The sequence below is a fragment of the Bubalus bubalis genome, chromosome 8 (genome assembly GCF_019923935.1).
Source record: "Bubalus bubalis isolate 160015118507 breed Murrah chromosome 8, NDDB_SH_1, whole genome shotgun sequence".
NCBI classification, from domain to species: Eukaryota; Metazoa; Chordata; class Mammalia; order Artiodactyla; family Bovidae; genus Bubalus; species Bubalus bubalis.
The window spans coordinates 101,110,855-101,122,793 of NC_059164.1; the positions used below are offsets into that span (position 1 = coordinate 101,110,855).

The 11,939-nt window shown below is 41.7% G+C and overlaps 1 protein-coding gene across 1 annotated transcript in view; it reads right to left on the reverse strand.

Annotated features, from left to right (window-relative positions):
- The window catches only part of CREB3L2 (cAMP responsive element binding protein 3 like 2), a 135,259-nt gene that overhangs the window by 46,335 nt on the left and 76,985 nt on the right, over nucleotides 1-11,939 (reverse strand). The window lies entirely within an intron of this gene.

Below are 11,939 nucleotides of genomic sequence, written 5' to 3' on the forward strand. Positions count from 1 at the left end.
TACTCCAATAAAATTTTTTTTAGAAAAGCTAATGAGTTTAGGAGTGGTTTGTTTTTCAGGAATATAGCTGGCTGATATAACACAGCTGAAAGTATCAATATATACAAGAAATTAAATCCATCACATTAGAACCTATGGCAACACAGTAGCTGAACCACATTCCCATAATAACTCCTCTAAACCACCAACTGTAAACCATATCAATAAATATTTGCAGATTGATTCGATCTACCAGTTAAATCATAAAATAAATGACTTCAGCTGAAGAAGGTCAGCCAGTAAGAAATTTGCTGAGAACAACATTCCAGCAGCAGTTGAAATTAGAAAAAAGGAGCTTTCATTCTGAACTACTAGGTGTTAGCTTGTACTCTGTCTGCCAATGGAAATAAATCTGAGGAAACAAAATGACAAAAATAACCTCTGAGGTATGACAGAAGATAAAGTGAAAGGGAATCAGTAGAATATGTATTACACTTTTTCCATATGACCTTACTTTCACAGTCTTTTTTCACTGGCAAAACATCAGCAGAGCACCATAGCTTAGAACTTAGATGGCTGAGTTATTGACAAAACTACAAAAATAAGAGTCAGTGCACACTCTATACATGCTCCAATCCGTAAAACTTCTGAAGCTCAGATCTTGATTAAAAAAAATTTCCCCCCTAAACTATATCTATATGCCTTTTAAGTTTCCTTTCAGGAGGAAAACATCACCTGGGTCTTTCCTGGCCATCCAATGGCTAAGACCCTGAGCTTCCATGCAGGGGGCCCTGGTTCGATCCCTGGTTAGGGAACTAAGATACCACATGCCATGCAGCACAGCCAGAAAAAAAAAGAAAAAATAAGGAAAACATGACCCAATAAGGCCAGTAGTGCACTGTGGAGAGTAAGAAGCACAACCGACATATCTTCTGATTTTATTTAAACAGCTTGCTATCAAAGGTCAAACTCGACTGGCAGATTTCCTGGGCATCACCACTTAGCTGTCAGCAAGAAAACAAAAACAAGCCGCTGTCTCATGATGACCAGTCCTTCACATCCAAGGACGAAATGCAGTGGCTGTGAGCACTGGGGCTAGATACTGAGATTACCAAGACAGCAGCTAAAAAGCCCACAAACTAAAGCCAACATAGAGGCAACACCAAAATGCAGGTCCTCAATCACTTCCATAAATAACTGCACTGACTAGCAACTGATTCCTGGGAGGGGGAAAGAACAGATTAAACTCTAAATTGGGAGTAGAAAGTATCTTTATGTGATATATATGAGTTATATATATATATATAAATAATACATATGTACCTATATATACACATACACAGATATACATATATCTATAACGTATGTCTGTACTCTTAAAAAGAGAAATTACATAGGGCAATACCACTTATATGATATACACACATATGCATCCATTAGCTATTTATATGTCTAAAGTAAAAAGGAAATTTTTGTGAATTAAATAAGTATGCCTCATCTAAATCCTTTAGTATTTCATACTTCACCATTTGCCCTGTGAATTCTTCAACAGAATTGGCAAATCTTGACCAATTTTTGGCATAAACATCTCTTAAAGGAAAATGCCAAGGCTGGGTTCTGGAGGCCAGGAGAGGGGAGGAAAGCAGGTGAATGTATCAAAGAGTCATACTAAGCTGCAGCCCACTGTTCAGACAGAAGGTAGATGCCTGCCTGCCCAGGGTCCCTCCCTGAGTGCCTGGACAATGAAATCACCTCTACTGTGAGTTGTATGGGGAAGTGTTGAAAACAGTGGAAACAGCGAACACTTAACTATGAGTGTTTACTACGTACTAAACATTGTTCTAAGTGCTTTAGATATATAACAACTAATTTAACCCTGAGAGTGACCCTGGAAGGCAAGCACTATGAGCGTCCTCATTTAATAGACAAGGACACTAAGAGATTAAACCCCTCAACCTACATTACCCAGCTGATACACAGCCTCCAGCTGGTATACGGCCCCTAGCTGGTATACGGCCAAGCAAGGTCGCACACCCAGGCCAACCAGTCCCACAGCCCATGGGATATTGCTTTGCAAGAGATCAATGATGAAACATCTCTGCCAAAAGTGAGTATTCTTCAATTAATGTTATTTTGAGCCCATAATTAGCCACTAAAAAAAGTGCAATATCGCTTCTTCCTATACCTCCTCTCACCTTCATTTATATGGACTCGTAATCCACTGTTGCTAAGGTGAAGTATTCCAGTTTAAGACCAGCCAGTAATAGCTCAAATGTTTTGAGACAGGGCCTGTGTGCCAGGCCCCGCTCTTCATGTTTACCTTCCTGATTTCATGTTCTTTCTGTGCCTGTGTTTACAACCTCTTTCACTTACTCTGGTTGTTAATATTGTGGTCAGTTGGTAAATTATGTACTGAATTATGTGGTAATCGGCATAAAGCAATAATAAGAGCAAAGCAATAATGACAAGAGCTAATATTGATTTAGTCCTTACTAATTGCCAGGCATTGTTATAAATGTATAATATGTATTAACTTAATCCCTACAACAATAGTACAAGGTTGAATATTATGAATATTATTTCCATTTTAAAAATCAGGAAAGAAACACAAGAGTTGAGCCACTTGCTCAAAATCACACCATTAGTAAGTGGCAGAACCCAGATTCCAACTCAAGCAAATTGATCCCAGAGATGAACTGCTAAGTTCTATCTGTGGTCTGCATTTGGTATCTCAGGTCCTCCCATAGGAAACTGTGTTTAGAGTATGCATTAAACAATATCTGTGGAGCAAACGACTGATTTCAAAAGATTTACTTAGTGTACACATGCAAAAAAAACCCCTCTTGTGTATACTTTTCTTCACCAAAATTATGACTCTTACTTGTGAACAGAGTAAGTTTAATGCTTTGTTGTTGTTCTTCGGTCGCTCAGTCATGTCCGACTCTTTGCGACCCCATGGACTACAGCATGCCAGGCTTTCCTGTCCTTTACCATCTCCTGGATTTTGCTCCAACTCATGTCCATCGAGTCAGTGATGCCATCCAACCATCTCATCTTCTGTCTACCCATTTTCCTCTTGCCCTCAATCTTTCCCAGCATCAGAGTCTTTCCCAAGTTTAATGCTAGATAGCAAGGCAATGCCAAAGAATGTTCAAACTACCACACAATTGCACTCATTTCACACGCTAGCAAAGTAATGCTCAAAATTCTCCAAGTGAGGCTTCAATAGTATGTGAACCAAGAACTTGCAGATGTTCAAGCTGGATTTAGAAAAGGCAGAGGAACCGGAGATCAAATTGCCAACATCCGCTGGACCATAGAAAAAGCAAGAGAGATCCAGAAAAACATCTATTTCTGCTTTATTGACTATGCCAAAGCCTTTGACTCTGTGGATCACAACAAACTGTGGAAAATTCTTAAAGAGATAGAAATACCAGACCAATTCTCACAATACCAGACCAACTCTCACATTTCTCAGGAGACCACATTACCTGTCTCCTGAGAAATCTGTATGCAGGTCAAGAAGCAACAGTTAGAACTAGACATGGAACAACAGACTGGTTCCAAATTGGGAAAGGAGTACATCCAGGCTATATATTGTCACCCTGCTTATTTAACTTATATGCAGAGTACATCATGTGAAATGCCAGGCCAGATGAAGCACAAGCTGTAATCAAGATTGCCAGGAAAAATATCAATAACTTCAGATATGCAGATGACACTACCCTAATGGCAGAAAGCAAAGAGGAACTAAAGAGCCTCTTGATAAAAGTGAAAGAGAGTGAAAACGCTGGCTTAAAACTCAACATTCAGAAAACTAAGATGATGGCATCTGGTCCCATCACTTCATGGCAAATAGATGGGGAAACAGTGGAAACAGTTACAGATTTTATTTCTTGGGCTCCAAAATCACTGCAGATGGTGACTCCAGCCATGAAATTAAGACACTTGCTGCTTGGAAAAAAAGCTATGACCAACTTAGACAGCATATTAAAAAGCAGAAACATTACTTTGCTGACAAAGGTCCGTCTAGTCAAGGCTATGGTTTTTCCAGTGGTAATGTATGGATGTGAGAGTTGGACTATAAAGAAAACTGAGTGCTGAAGAACTGATACTTTGGAACTGTGGTGTTGGAGAAGACTCTTGAGAGCCCCTTGTTCAGCAAGGAGATCAAACCAGTCAACCCTAAAGGAAATTAGTCCTAAATATTCATTGCAAGGACTGATGCTGAAGCTGAAGCTCCAATACTTTGGCCACCTGATGGGAAGAACTGACTCATTGGAAAAGACCCTGATGCTGGTAAAAACTGAGGGCAGGAGCAGAAGGGGAGGACAGAAGATGAGATGGGTGGATGGCATCACCAACTCAATGGATGTGAGTCTGAGCAAGCTCCAGGAGTTGGTGATGGACAGGGAAGCCTGGCCTGCTGCCATCCGTGAGGTTGCAGAGTCGGACACCACTGAGTGATTGAACTGAGCTATAAATATTGCTTTCTTATACTATTCTAACATTTCAATGACCAAGCAAACAAAGAAGTCATTATTTCTCTTCTAAAAAGTTGAGGAGGTATTTTCCATACTAGTTAGAAAAAGAAAATAGAAGGTAATCTCAAATGGATGATGAAGAGCAAAAGAACGTACACCACTAGTCCAGGTTTCAGACTCTGAAAAGAAGACTGTTCCTCTACTTGTCCACCCCAAAAGCATCAGGTTCTTTCTGTAGCTTATGCTTGCCAGGGGACCCAGCTACTTCCCATAGGTAAATGACAGATATGTCTGCATTTTTTTAACCCTAGAATCTATGCCCTCTAAGACGGCTTAGACCCATGTTCTTGTCAGCAGCTCTAATGTGATGAAAACAAAGCTCTTTGTCATCTCTCTGGGACTTTCTTTCCCAGGTCCCAAGGCCTTGGAACATTTCAACATCAAGATGTCTTCCCCACTGCAAACAGAAAACCCAAGTCACCCATGACTCATCTCTACCCTTTACTCAGCATACCCGATGTTGTGCTAGTCCTGCTCTGGGTTTCATCGAATCCTTTCAAAATCCATTTTTCTTTGTCCTACATGGCACACACCTTTCCATTTCTCCCTGGACTGCTATATCAAGCATACCTTCCCTGCTCTGGCATCATCAGCCATCATTTTTCTTCTTCAAGTCGCTGAAAAAACACCACTCCACTTTACTAAGGCCCTGTTTCTCACCAACTGCTGAGTCTCTGCCTTCCATCAGGCATCTGTTCATCTTTAGCTCACAGACTATTGTTTTCACAGACACCTGTGAAACAACACCATAAATTTAGGATATCCATACTAAGCCAGTGCACCTGGTCACTCCTTGCCCTGCTGACTTTAGAAGCCTAACCGGACCAGCCAGAAGGAAGATGATTATTTTTCATGGTCTGGTCCCACTGTCCGTAGAACTGGAAGATTCACAGTTCCAGTTCTTTATTCCACCCAAAATAAAGTTACCTTGACATGTGCATGGTGCCAGTAGATCACTTCTGGATTAGTATATTCTACTCTGAATCTGTTGACATTTGTATATTTTCTGACTTGTTTCTTATACCACCTTGGAGGACAGAGGCCATGTCTAGCTCTCTCTGAACAGCCTTCATCCAGCACTAGGCTTCCTCTTTAGGAAGAAGACTGAAATAACAAACAAAAGTAAATAAATACCTAGCACCCCAATTACAAAGGAACATGAACAAAAATAGAGTAGCTCATGAAGATACCCTCCAGCTGGTAAGGAGCAAGACTTGGTCATTTAAATATAAGTTTTTCATTCCTCACTCTACTTGGGCACTTCTGCTTATCTCTTTATAAAATCTTCACTTAAAAAAAAAAAAAAAAGAACCAAAAACCCTGCTTAGCAGCCTTAATCATGGGCAGAAATGAACAAGAGGAAAGCAGGATGTCTCTCTGGCGGTTCCAAAGGCTGAGCCCGCATTTCTAGGACTGGCTCCTGTGGTTGCTGAACCACGTGAAGCTCTTTAGTTCAAGTGTTTCAGAGAAGTCTACAGTAAAATTCAGCCCCGAAGATGGAAGACTCCTATGTAATCTTAGACTAGTGTTTCTCAACCTTTTTTTGGTCACAGGCTCTGTTGAGGATCTTAAAAAAAAAAGTTATAAATGTCCCCAGCAGAAAATCTGACAAATATTGTCAGCCCCAAATTCTGCATACAATTTTAGGGGTGGGTCCACTGTCCATCTGAAGAACATGATAGACAAACACCAAAATGTAGGATAAGAGCACCTACATTTGCCCAATAGTTACTCAGGTTTCAAGGAGGGAGGAAGAGGGAAAAGAAAGAGTTAGTAGGGAGAAAACAAAGAAGGGAGAAAGAAAGAAGGATGATGGCAGGAGAGAGAAAGAGAGAAGGGAAAAGGGAGGAAGAAAGAAAAATCCTAATAAACTGAGAGTCTCATTTGAATTGTTTAGCTTATTACTTTGTTTCAGGCTCAGAAGCAATTACAGAAGAATTCCCTTTAATCTTTAAAACTGGACAAGAAGATTGGAATTGTTGACATTGCGAGGTACAGTGAAATACTAACCATGACCAGAAACAAGGATTCCTAGTTCTGGGCTTTAGGCTGTTTAGACAGTGCAAACGATGAAGAATATTAATTTAATGCAAACAGTAATGTTTAAATTGCTGCCTATTTATGCATCTCCTAAAGAAATATCATCCTCCTGGATCAGGAAAGCAATCTGCTTAACAGAACACAGACTCCAGAGGGATCTTTGTGAATTAATCCTCCCTCAGGCAGATGCCAACTGGGATTCAAATGAATCAAATCGTTCTGTTCCCAAACATTTGCCTATCCACACAAAACTCAGAAAAACAATTGAAGCCAAGACCTGCACAATGCTTTCCTCAGCAAGTTCCCCAGCTCCTTCGTGCACACTGCCTACCTCCGATTTCACAGACTCCAAATGGTTACTATTCACACTCATTATTCCCTGCATACAAAAGGGTTTTTGCTAGCATAGGAAGCTTTTACTCAGAGAAAAACTGATACTTAAGATGAAAGGTGGATCAGAAACTCATTGCAAAATATATCTGACCCACTGTACCTATTCTCAGCAAATTACCAGCACAACCTATTGCAGTGTGGTCCAAAAAAAAAAAAAAAGCACAGCCTAAAAGTTGAGAAATCTGTTTTATTCGGCAGATTTCTGAGGACGTAGGTCCAGAAGACAGCCACTCAGACAGCTCTGAGGGTCTGCTCCAAAGAGGTGAGGGATAAGTCAGGATGTACAGGAATTTTTTGCAACAAAAACCAGGTAGTCGGAACATCAAAAGATTACTGTGAATTAAAGAAACGCAGACACCTGAAGTAAATGAATTCTGCACTTTTCTTTACACAGGAAGATGCAAGAGTTTGGGCTCATTGAAATCATTCCTCTTATATTGCTTTAACTATTTAGGGCCAACATCCTGCTTTTTTCCATCCTGAACCTCCTTAGGGGGCATAGTCTGGCTGACAACCACAACACCTTTTGTTGACTGATAAGGCAGGGAACATTCCTTGTGTATGGCACTATAACACCTCTAAATAGCAGGGGCCAGATGGGGAAGCTGAATGTTGTGCTCTTTGGTCTAATAAGAAAGCTTCCAGAAAAAGATTGATCATTTCTCCCCACACTAAGCTATAAGTATAGGTGGTTTCTTTATGCTACATGTATACCAATTAGCATTAAAAAGCAAAAAAAAAAAAAGTTATCAGGAAGAGGAAGGGATCCTGAACCTTTGGAAACCTGCTTTATTTGCAATCATTTCCCTCAGGGTCTTGTTTTAGAAGAATCAGTACCCCAGCCCTGTGTCCACTATCTGCTCCCCTCCAACCATCACCACCATTTCAATTCTACTCAACACTTAAGGGGTCACATGAAATTCGGCCTCGTTCCTGCAGCTTTTCCTGTGATCATCACTGGACATGCTCTTTCTCCTCTGAGCTACTACACTGCTCATATTCAGTCTGATTAAGTATTGGGGTACATGGTATCTTCCCTATGAGCTACTTTGAGGTAAGAATCTAAGTTTTACTGGGCTTCCCAGGTGGTGCTAGTGGTAAAGAATTCACCTGCCAATGTAGGAGAAACAAAGAGACGTGAGTTCGATCCATGGGTCAGGAAGATCCCCTGGAGTAGAAAATAGCAACCCACTCCAGAATTCTTGCCTGCAGAATCCCATGGACAGAGGAGCCTGGTGGGCTCCATAGGGTTGCAAAGAGACGGACATGACTGAAGTGACTCAGTACACACCATTTTACTATCATTGTCTCACAAGTATCTAGAACACATGGTAAGTGCTCAGCAAACATGGATTTGAAGGGGCAAGCTGCCCAGATTGTTCAGGCCAGCTCTAGTCTGCATATTCTAGAACCAATGCTGCTGCATGGATGACTAGCTCCACAGATGATAACTGAATACAACAGAGGTATTGCTCTGCTGTTATCACACCCCTGACACAGGGCCACTTCCTCTGCCTAGAAGCCACTTACACATACACCTAGTTCTTTTCCTCATCTGCTGATCTTTGCTCAAATGCTACCTTCAAAGAAAGGACTTCCCTGTCTATTCTAGTTAAAATGTCAACTCGCCTTCTGCTACGGTTTGAATGTTTGTGTCCTCCCAGAATTCACATGCTGAAATTCTAATGCCGAAAGTAATGGTCATAGGAGGTGGGGCCTGGGGGAGATAATTAGGTCATGAGGGTGAAGCCCTCTGTAATGAAATGAATGCCCTTATAAAAGAGTCCCCACTGGGCTCCAGTCCTTTCTACCATCTGAGGACACAGTGAGCCAAGAAGGAACTCAGGATGGGAAAGAACAAGTTACTGACCCTAGATAATTAAGGTGCATATCAGAGGAACGATTTCAATGAGCCCAGACTCTTACATCGTCCCAAAACAGAGAAAAATGCTAAATTCACTAACTTGAGATGTCTGGTTTTTCTTTAATTAACAGTAATCTTTGGATGTTCTGACTACCTAGTTTTCATTGCAAAAACTCCTATATAACCTGGCTTCTCCCTTACCACTTTGGAACAGAACCTCAGAGCTATCTGAGAAGCTGCAAATAAAACCTAATTCTCAACTTTTAAGTCGTGCGTTGTTTTCAGTCAACAGCCAGAAACACCTATGTGAGCAAGTCCTGAATTCTTGATCCACAGAAATCATGAGAGGTAATAAATGATTATTAATAGTTTAAACCACGAATTTTGGGAGATCCGTTACATAGCAGTAGATAACTATACAAGAGGTATTAGAAATGACTTCCACAAAGGGAAGTCGGGCTTGAAATAGAGCCATCAAAGGAACTATAGGAATAACAGAGGCAAACCAGTAAAGAGAATATGGGAAGTGTCTTCCCTGGTAGTCCACTGTTTAAGACTTCACCTTCCAATGTAGGGAATGTGGGTTCGATCCCTGATTGCGGAACTAGGATCCCACATGCCTCACAGCCAAAAACACCAAAACATAAAACAGAAACATTATTGTAACAATTTCAATAAAGACTTTTAAAATAGTTCATATCAAAAAGAATATTAAAAAGAGAGAGTATGGGAAAACTATATGCAAAGTCAGTTACAAACGTTAAACAGAAACCACACCCACGCAGAACCTCAGCACTGGGAGAAATCTTAAAGGTCATTTAGTCCAATCTCCCATCTAGTGCTGCTGCTGCTGCTAAGTCGCTTCAGTCGTGTCCGACTCTGTGTGACCCCATAGACAGCAGCCCACCAGGCTCCCCCGTCCCTGGGATTCTCCAGGCAAGAATACTGGAGTGGGTTGCCATTTCCTTCCACTTAAAAAAAAAAAGCAACTAAGGCAGGGACTGCATGAGTTTATCTAAGCTAAAATGCAGAAAAGGGCTGACTCCCTACAGTTGTCCTCCACGTTATAATAAAATGAAGAGTATATAGTCGTAACAGAGACCATATCCCTGAATTTGAACAGAGGTCATTCCTGGAAATGATTTAAGAAGAAACTGAAAGGGGAAAAAAGACGGAGAGCAAAGGAGGGGAGAAGAAAGACTGAAAGGTGGAGAAGCAGGAGGAAAAGAAGGGGATCAGGAAAATGAACAATAACAACTCTGCAACAACAGAGGAAGAAAGAGGAGGTGAGGAGAGAAGGAAGAAACACTGATTCACTGAAATGCTACGTGGTGGGCACTGTCCCAGGTTCTTTAAACTCACCATCTCATGTTACCCTCAGAACAACTCCACATCCTCGAATTATTTCAGCTGTATTTCCTCCCTTCCCTCCCAGGGGACCTCCCCTCACCCTGTTCCCTTGTCCAGGCAGGGAAAGTAGACAAACCACAGAGAAGAAGGATTAGATCATCATGCATCTAACCTCTTGTCAGGAGAAATCTGAGAATACAGTTAGGGCTCCAAAGGGTCCAGTTAGGAAAGAACTCACCCACAGATTTGGGACCCTCCCTTCATTGAGGACAGAAGGTCAAAGTTCCTGGGCTGTTTGTGGGTAGACCTCTAATCAAAAGAAGAAAGAGCCTGAGAAAGAAAAAAATCTGCAGCATTCTCTGTCCCAAGATATGATGTTTTACTGATCCCAGAGTTGGTTCTTTTAGAGGTCAGTAGTAGATCTAAGGAGCTCCCCTGGCAGTTCAACTAGTAAAGAATTTACCTACAATTCAGGAGACCCTGGTTTGATTCCTGGGTTGGGAAGATCCTCTGGAGAATGGATAAGCTACCCACTCCAGTATTCTTGGGCTTCCCTGGTGGCTCAGTCGGTAAAAGAATCCATCTGCAATATGGGAAACCTGGGTTTCCCACACACAGCACAGTAGATCTAAGAGGGATTCCCAGGGGGATCAATGATAAAGAATCCACCTGTTAATGCAGTAGACACAGTAGTCGTGGGTTCAATTCCTGGCTCGGGAAGATCCCCTGGAGGAGGAAATGGCGACCTAGTCCAGCAGTCTTGCTGGGAGAAATTCATGGACAGAGGAGGCTGGCAGGCTACAGCCTGGGGGTCAAAGAGTCAGACACAACTGAGCATACACATGCATGCATGTGATAGATCTAAGAATCCCAACTGGAGAAGGGATTCCCCCACAAAGCTAATGGCCTATCTGTGCCATGTGCCTTTAACCCAAGGAAGCAGGAGGCATCCTGTCCTGTAGGTAGTCACTTCACAAGATGCTGCCAATGTGTACAGGCGTATAGGAGGAGAAGGACATCTAGGTCAAGCCAGAGGACATCAAGATGGGACCATCCTCTTGGGAGAAGAGAGCATATGCCAAACTAGCATTAGAGAATACAGTTTTCAAAACTTACTCAAGGTACTAAAACAGGTGGTTGTACTTCTAGAAAAACAAACATAGAAAATTCAATCTTAAAAGTTTCATAGAGCCTATACTAATTAAAGGCCTATGCAGTAATGGTCAAAACATGTGAACATCTCTAAGACCAGGAAAACTAAACTCTCAACACATACCAAGCCAATGCCTTTGATAATGGGCATGAAAGGGTAACCAATGAGAAAATCTAGGAATGCTCGCCAAGATCTCCTATACATGGGGTTAAGGAAACATGTGGGAAATGGGTCAAGAAGATACTCAAGAAGTATTTATGGAGAAGAGTAGTCATAAAAATTCTTTCTCAGGAAAAAAAAAAAAAATGGCATGACCTCTTGAAATGGTGGATGTACTGGAATTAGCAACCAGAAAGGCCAGGCTGATGTGCAAAAGGAAGCTTTGCTGCCCAGTTCACAGGGTCAAAGAGAGAAATTAGTACCATTCAGTTCTAGCAAATTCCCGGAGCACACAGTCTCAGGTAGAGCTACATTCTGTGCCTCTTTGCATTTCCCCAGGGCCCAAGCACAGGCCACACACAGCAGGTATGTGGCTGAAGGGGGTACTGATGATACTGTAACGCACGCTCCACACCCTCAAGGAGGTCAGGGTCAAAGGTGCCAAGGTCCCAGCTGC